Raw genomic sequence first — 8,829 nt, forward strand, 5'->3', positions numbered from 1 at the left:
GAAAAACATCAAATAAATTGACCAACACACATAAACAACAACAAAACAAGATCTTGAAAGAAGAGGTAATTGACTCCGGTCCCCCCGTTAGACTCAATAATCCAGAAAACATCCATCAAAGTGTGAAAGTTCCTGTTTTTCCATTGTCACTGACAAAAACCATAAGACAGACATAAATTACTTTTGACACCCGAGAAAAAAATAAAATAAACTCACCGCCACACATAATATTCCAAGAAACATCCATCAATATGTGAAAATTCCCGTTTTTTCAAGTAAGAAAAATTCAGTTTGTTTATTCTCAGAGAGAAAACCATAAACCACGTGGTAATGACACGAGTATAAGATAGCTTTCTACTCCTCTAATGTAAAGGTTTCAAGCTCCTTTGTATAAAAATGTAGAATTGCCAAAAGATCACAGATGCGTGATTATCTGTTGTTGTTTTTTCCTGGGGGTGATTCTATCGAACCAGTGATCGTAGAAAATCGTGAGAGGGCTTATTTGATCGGAAATCAAAAGTTCTAGGGCACTTTTAAAGTGACAAATATTTGGAGGGCATCTAGCCCCTTCCCACGTTCGTTTTTTCTCAAAGTTGCCCTATCAAAATTTTGAGCTAGCCCTTCTTTTCAGCATAATAGAAAACTCTTTTAACTATGTGTTTGAGAATAATTTGATGTAAAGAGGGAGATAATTAGCGTAAAGAGGGAGGTATCAAACAGTTCGTGGTAACAAACTGTAAGTAAGGAGCGACTTGGCTCAATAGTAACCGAAATTAAAAACGGAATTCTAATATCAATAGACACCTCAAAAGAATCAGATTTTAATGTCGCTTTCAAATATATAAGTTTAATCAAGTTTAGTTTTACCCATCAAAAGTTACATGCCTGTGAAAATTTGCCTTTAATTTTGAAAAAAGGGGGAAACACCCCTTAAAATTCATAGAACCTTAATGAAAATCACACCATCAGATTCAAAGTATCAGAGAACCCTACTGTAGAGATTTCAAGCCCCTATCTGCAAAAATATGGAATTTTGTATTTTTTCCAGAAGAAAGATCATGGATGCGTGTTTTTTTTCTCCAGGGGTGATCGTATCAACCCAATGTTCCTAGAATATTGTGCGAAGGCTCATTCAATCAGAAATTAAAAGTTTTAGTGCCCTTTTTCAGTGACCAAAAAATTAGGGCAACTATGCCCCCTCCCACGCTCATTTGTTTCAAAAGTCACCCAATCAAATTTGTGAGATAGCCATTTTGTTCAGCATGGTCGAAAATATAATAAATATTTCTTTTAGGATGACTTAATCCCCAAAAGCCCCTGGGGAGAAGGCTGAAAGTTATGAACTCTACCCAATGTTTACATACATTATTGGTTATTGGGAAGTATACAGACGTATTTAGGGGGGAATTTTTCTGGTAGTGGGGGGTGTCGGGGGTTATGTGGGAGGGTCTTTCTATGGGGGAAGCGACATTGCTATGAACGGGGGTGCCGGATTTCCCAGTATTATTTAAAAAATAATCAGAAATTAAATTTTTAAAAAATAAGTTTTTCAACTAAAAGTAATGAGCAACATCAAAACTTAAAACAAACAGAAATTATTACGAGTATTATTGGGTTTGCCCGTTCCGTTAGTCAATACCTCGCTCTTTAAGCCAAATATTTTTCAGTATTTTCATAAGAGCTATTTATTCTAATTAGCAGCCTTTGTGATTAAGGGTCATTTTTAAAGAATTGGAAAAAAATTCGAACTTTAGCGTAAAGAGCGAGTTATTGACTAGGGGGCGAATCCCCTAATATACGTATTAAAAATATATAAATATAGGATTCGTTAAGTAAGTTAATTCGTAAGTTATGTATATTTATTACTAATAAAAACGTTCGTAAATAAAATTTTACAAGTTTCGAGAAAGCCATTTAACCAAATAAAAGTAATATACAAATTTTGTTTTAATTATTCACATACGGTGAGCCAAAATCAAAGCCTGCATTAATTCAAAAATAAGAAAAAGACAGGTTTTTAACTGAAAGTGAGGAGCAACATTAAAACTTAAAACGAACAGAAATTATTCCGTATATGAAAGGGACTTTCCCCTCCTCAATGCCTCGCTTTTTACGCTAAAGTTTGACTCTTTCTCACAACTCAATTTTTTTAAAACAATCAATAACTTTAGCGTAAAGAGCGAGGCATTGAGGAGGGGACAGCCCCTTTCGCAAATGGAATAATTTCTGTTCGTTTTAAGCTTTAATGTTGCTCCTTACTGTCACTTAAAAAAAACTTGTTTTTTTTATTTAATTGAGGAAAGGACGACACCCCTCATGTATGTAATAATTTATGTTCGTTTTAAGTTTTAACGTTGTTCCTTATTTTCAGTTGAAAAAACTGGTTATTTTTATTTAATATTTTATGAGAGCTGTTTTGTAGAGCATGCAGTGAGTCCAGAGAACATCGAATGTTTTCATTTTAATTAGTGCCAGATGGTGAGATTTGTGTCCTGATATTGACTTTGCACTGTAGGTATTATTCAACATTATCCTTTCTAATTAAAAAAATCTTGTCAATTATATTAAAATTTCACTGGATGTAACAGCAATAAAAAGTATCTTCAGTTGTATATACTTCTCTAGATATGGGTTTATCAGACTTATATGGTTGTATAAGTCTGATAACTTTACCATAGTTTTTGTTCTCCTGCAATTCTTTTTCTTTCCGGTTTGCAGCCTCTAATACGCAAAAAGGACCGTCTTCAGCTATGAAGAGGCTATTTTAAATATTGTAAATTCCTGCTATATTTGCCAAGGTGGTATAGAAATCACAAGACTATTTCTCATTTTGGACTTATTGAACCTCTATTGCTGCTTGACAACATCGCTAAGGATCTGAGAACCAATACTCCAAGGAAGATATGTAACAGTGACCCCCTCACTTATTTTTTTTCCAGATTAGTGTTTCTATGGATATTGTTAAGTTATTTATGTTGTGTTTTCCTTATTATTTTCTTGTGGATAATATTATTTTGTTTTTTCTTTTTTTACTCCACATTTATTGTATATTGCGGGTTACAAATAAACTTACTTACTTACTTACTTACTTAGTCAAAATTTTCCATGAACAGTAGTCTTTTTCTGAATAAACTAATTTTTTTTCGCTTAGGCCTTAAAAATAATTGTTAATTGATTTGAAATTGAGAATGCCATTAAAAATGTAAATTATCGTGTCAGATTTTTCAATGAATCTACACCGTACAATAAAAAAAAGGAATAAAAATTAAAATGCCCATTCAATGAAAAAGAAACTTCCCTGTTGCGCTTGTGGAGTTTTTGGGAGGAAAATACTATGGGGGAAGGGTATAACTTTCGATGAAAACGTTAGAGTAATTCGGATTTGAAGATTTCGCGATCTTAGACAATATTATTTTTCCCACGAGGGATATTCCTGCTTTTTAAACAGAATATTTTATTCATTTTTATTATTGCTCTCTTTCTTTTTCTCATCGGCCCTTTTGGAAGTTCTGATGAGTATTAAATCGGTAACTATTTGATTAGCTTTCTTTTAATGAGTCCTCATCATATAATTAGACTTAAAAATTATCCTTCGATTCTTTAACCCACAGTGTTCTTCTATTTAAACTTTCTCATTTTGGCGTAAGAGGTAGTGCGTTTCATTGGTTCAAGTCTTTTTTGTCTGGTAGAATAATTTCTGTTGATCTACTTTTTTGCTCACCATCAAGTGTTGACCAGGGGGTCCCACAAGGGTCAGTTTTAGGGCCGGCACTGTTTTTAATTTATATAAATGACCTAATGTTTGCAGTTAGAAATAAAAATCCTCTTTATTGCTATCGTCTATGTTATCCAACAGTCTCCCATATGTTTCAATAAATTGTTTGTTTTTTTTTGCAGGTAGAAAATGGCAAATGGCCTAAGTTGTTGCAAAATATGGCAGGGAAGCTTCGGGTCTACATCGAGGTAATGTATATTTGCACATTAGAAAGGGGGGGGGGGGGGGTCAATTATAGCGGGGCAAAATGTAACCTAACCTAACCAAAATACCCACTAAATTTTTTTTAGCTGGAACCAACGTGAGAAGTCAAGTTTGGTTAATGCTAATGAAATAAAACAAAACACGATGAAAATATAATAGTTTAGAAATAAATTTGGGCTATATATTTGCATATTAGGGGGTGAGGGGTGAAGCATAGCATATATTAAATACGTAGCCTAACCCAACATATGTTGGGTTAGGCTACCTAACTAACATATGTTGGGTTACACAACCCAAATGAACATAATAGAATCAAATAATCTACCAAGCTTACAACTACCACAAATCAGTATCAGTGAACAAATTAAACCCAAAACAAACAGAAATTAAAATAAATAACAGGGCCAAATTCAAAACCAGCAGAGATTAAAATGTAATCTTCAGTTGTATATATTTCTCTTCAATATATCGAAAATATCCAATTAAATATGTAGTTTTAGCTTTATCAGTTCCTTCTTTAACTCGTAAGATAAATTCTGAATTTGAAGTGCGTATTCGAGAAACTAATTGATCGCCAATATCGTCACTAATAAGAAATGTTGTATTTGTAAAAATGTTGTATTTGTAAAAATGTTTTCTGAAACTGGCTGTGAAAGTTTTATCTTTGAATGTATAAATTGAAAGGATTTTCTGTTCTAGAAACAACGTAATCTATTCTTGAAGAAACTATATATGTCAAGTGCTCCATATCCCTAACTTCTATAACTCTTAAAAAAGTAATTGATCAAAACATAAAGATAAACTGAATCACATTCCTTTGGTTTTAAGTTTCGGCAACTTTGTATAGCTCATGTTTCCAATAGTTGATACAAAAACGTGAAATGTTCAGTGCATCAATTTTTGTTTTATTTGAGGTCTTTTAACAATTGTAATCTTAAAATTTTATTTCCTAGTGTTTTGCTGGCAAAAAATGGCAGACAGGCCAGAAAGAAAGCAAACCTGGCAAATAAGACTGGCATCAAAAAGAGAGAGATATTTCATAACTCTCGGTTTAAGAGACGATACATTATGTTTTCAAAATTTGTATGCAAGGTTTGTTTAATCTTTTTATCTGACATTTAAAACTACATTTTAAGTAAAGGCAATAAAACATTAACTAATCACTATTTCTTTTTAAAAATAGTGTTCTAATAAACACTGCCAACTGTGACAACATCCCAAAAATTCACTAATAAAAATTTCACTTTTCCTAACAACGTAGCGTATCTTTCCACTTTTTAAGGTCCAACATACGTTGCTTAAATTACAGAATTCATAATTTTATAAGAAGTCTATTTCTTTATTTCTACTCCCGCTATATCTATCTATTACCCTGTCGATGTCCGCCTCAATATTTCGGGGAAAGTATAATGGCTAGTCCCGTCAGTTTAGAGCTCTTTGTAAGTATTTCCTCTTCTATTATGTATTTAATAGGTATAGTTGGTGATTTAAATTTTCAAAATTTAAAGCTGTTTTTTTTTTTTTTTTTTTTTTTTTTTTTTTTTTTTTTTTTTTTTTTAATATTCGTCCCCAGTTTTTTTCGTACCTGAATTTTTTGTTACCTGACTTCTGTAGCGTATCTTTCCACTTTTTTAAGTTCGATATACGCTGCTTAAATTACAGAATTCATAATTTTATAAGAAGTCTTATTTCTTTATTTCTACTCCCGCTATATCTATTTATTACCCTGTCGATGTCCGCCTCAATATTTCGGGGAAAGTATAATGGCTAGTCCTGTCATTTTAGAGCTCTTTGTTAGTATTTCCTCTTCTATTATGAATTTAATAGGTATAGTTGGTGATTTAAATTTTCAAAATTTAAAGCTGTTTTTTTATTTTTTTTTTTTTTTATTTTTATATTTTTTTTAATATTCGTCCCCGGTTTTTGTCGTACCTGGAGTTTTTGTTATCTGACTTCTGAATTATTTTTCTTTTTTTTAAATGGCTATCTCAAAATCTTTATCGGCAGGGTTTGGGGAAAAAAGAGTTTAGAGGGGGGAGGACATTTGCCCTCCAGCATCTTTTGACTCTTAAAAAGTGAACTAAAATTTTTAATCTCCAATTAAACGAGCCCCTCTGAAGTTAATGCGAACACCCCTTCATAAGGACCACATATGCCCCTAGGGCATAATTTGCAATGCCTGCCCACGGCCCCGGGGGGATTTGTCAACTGCACAATTATTGTTATCTTTTTGCATTATATGAGCTACATTAGGAGGGGGGAGGGGTAAAGTATTTGGACAGTGTCAAGTTAGAAAGCAATTCTTACTACATAATATGCTGAATAATTGTACATAAGTCATTAGGCATGCAGGCCTGCTATACTATACCCGCATCTCTCCTAATATGCAAACATATAGCCCAAATTTGTTTTTTTTTTAAGTATTATTTTTGGGGTTCCATCCCTTGTTCTTTTTTCAGATAAATGACCTGTTTTCTGTTCCGTAAATACATTTGCTTAAATTTACCTAATATCTATAGTATAATTTTCAATCATAAGGTAAACTCTCGCTGCTAAGCTAGATTCTTTTGCAATAACTAAGCTTTCAAGTGGAAATCCTATTTTTGTCTTCCGGGTCTCAGTCATTGAAATATACTATTATTTAAAAAAAAAAACAGGGATTGGAACTTTTATTTAGCTGATTGGTTGGGACAAATCTAAGGTCCACCCGTACAGAAAGAGCGTTTGTACAGAAGTGGTGTTTTGTTTTCAAGTCCGCATTTGAGACCCCGCTCAGGGAGTCTGTTTGTTCACAGTATATGTATGTGTTTTGTGCCCTTTTGGAAGAATACAAGTACGCTATTTTCTACAGCCGTGTAGACTATTTTTTCCAGGAACCCCGACAGGGTAGGAAAAGAGTTAGCGAGAAATACTGTCATTAATTATTTCAACAGGAGGGTGGGGTTCGTTTACCCTGCAAAGTGATAGCTAGAGATACTAGTGGTGACCCAGGTGTTATGGGGAGAAATTATTGGGGAGGTTAAATTGTTTAATGTTATGGGAAAGTAGTATAATGTTGTGCTGGAGTGGTTCGTTATTGGGTAAATGGTGGGAGCTCTTTGCATGAAATAGTGGGAGAATTACATTGGGCCACATGCAATGGGGATGAATTTGTTTAATGGGGGAAGATGCGCCGCATCCATAAAGTCGTCTCTGCCGAGTTCCTATAATGTTATATGGAGATCAGATTCCTTGGGAGTGTTTACCAATGGAGTCATTTAAACTAGTTATCTACCATGTAACGAGATACAGACATTCATGAATACAAACACAAATAAGAAAGTAATAGGTTTACTGAGACTTACATTTAAGCAAACAGCAATGTACCAATATAGGTAGAACTTCAATTCAATTGTACTGACAGTCAGAATGATAATATCATAATAGATCATAGGATGATAATAGAATGATTGATAATCATAGAATGCTGATTATAGAATTGTTCGAAAAACACATTTTCACTACTATATAACACGAGTCTTGATTCTGTGCTGTAAGAGCTGTTTCACGATTGGACTAATTCACTGTGGGGCACCCCCATACCCTTATTATGTCGCCAAACTATCCTTATTCTGTTGTTTGAGCATCCAATAATTTTATTGCCGCTTTTAATCATTCGAATTTCATATTCCTCAAAGTAGGCGCTACTCTGTTTTTACAACAATGTTCAACAATGTCAGATAACTAACTCCTCGCAAACATTCCAATCCCTCTTATCTTTCTGCATCAATGGAATGTTAACCTGTCAAGCGTGTTAACATTCCTTTTGTTCATTACGCTAAATTCAAATCTGTCTCATTTCTAATTTCAATAGACCGCGCTTATTTTGTTCTGCAGATCAAAGGGGACTCAGTTCTACAAAGTAGAACTGAGTATCTACGCAAATATTAATCATCTTTTTACTTGAAGTATTAAAGAGATGTGTGACTGGGAACAAAATGCGGTTTTTCTCTCCCTGTTATTAATTCAGACGAAACTTCGAAAAGGGATTTAGATTCAGTAACAGGAGGGTTTAACTTATCCCAAATGTATTTTCAGAAGGAAATAAGTTTCTTATATACAAAAGGTTTAAATTATTTTATTTTCTTCTCACGGTACACAGGTTTGATGCACCCTTGGCCTATAGTTTGGCCGTTTAACCGTTCGATGTCATTATCATACCCTGGAGCACAGTATACCGTAAAAAGGGTACTAAAATACTCTGTATTTACTTTACAATAATGGTAACCGCGAGGCATTCAATTACAATATTTGGCGCCAGCGAGGCTCCAATAAAGTGGTGCAGTATCACTCCTACGTCAATATCAGGTGATAGCCGTGGTTACCAATACAATAATCATATTTTTATATTCTTTCGTATATATCATTAGGCTTGAGTGTTACAGTTGCTTATTAGAAGAAAACTAGGTAGGGGTATATCATGGAAGTATCTATAAATTTTATTGCAAATTTTAAATAAACCCTTTGGAAAGGAATGAACGTTTTTAAAGAAACATTTTTGTTTTGTTTTTAGATATATGTACTGGAGACCCAGAGATTCTACAGCTGGAGAAGAATGTCCAATAGTTGAAGAAGCATTTGAATATCTAAGGTCTGAATTACAGGTGAGGAAGGAGGAGGATACCCTAGCAGAGGTACACTAGTAAAAAGATAAAGGGATATTATTAGCACTTACTGCTAGCAGCAAGTTGGTGCAGCTCCAAGCCTTTCCTGTGGACGGGATGAGAGGGTGTAAAGAGGGACGTGTTTATTACACAAGGAAGGTGGAGGAGTGTGCGTAGCTGTGTTGGCGTCGGGTGGTTTGGTGCTTT

At 33.9% G+C, this 8,829-nt stretch overlaps 1 long non-coding RNA gene across 1 annotated transcript; it reads left to right on the forward strand.

Annotated features, from left to right (window-relative positions):
• Positions 1-3,444: 3,444 nt before the first annotated feature.
• Positions 3,445-8,623, forward strand: LOC148945375 (uncharacterized). Its single transcript, XR_016142748.1, has 3 exons — positions 3,445-3,963; positions 4,933-5,071; positions 8,532-8,623. It is a non-coding gene; the product is annotated as an uncharacterized LOC148945375 (long non-coding RNA).
• Positions 8,624-8,829: the final 206 nt, after the last annotated feature.

The sequence above is a fragment of the Artemia sp. Qi Xiang Cuo genome, chromosome 13 (genome assembly GCF_049724085.1).
Source record: "Artemia sp. Qi Xiang Cuo chromosome 13, ASM4972408v1, whole genome shotgun sequence".
In the NCBI taxonomy this organism is placed as follows: Eukaryota; Metazoa; Arthropoda; class Branchiopoda; order Anostraca; family Artemiidae; genus Artemia; species Artemia sp. Qi Xiang Cuo.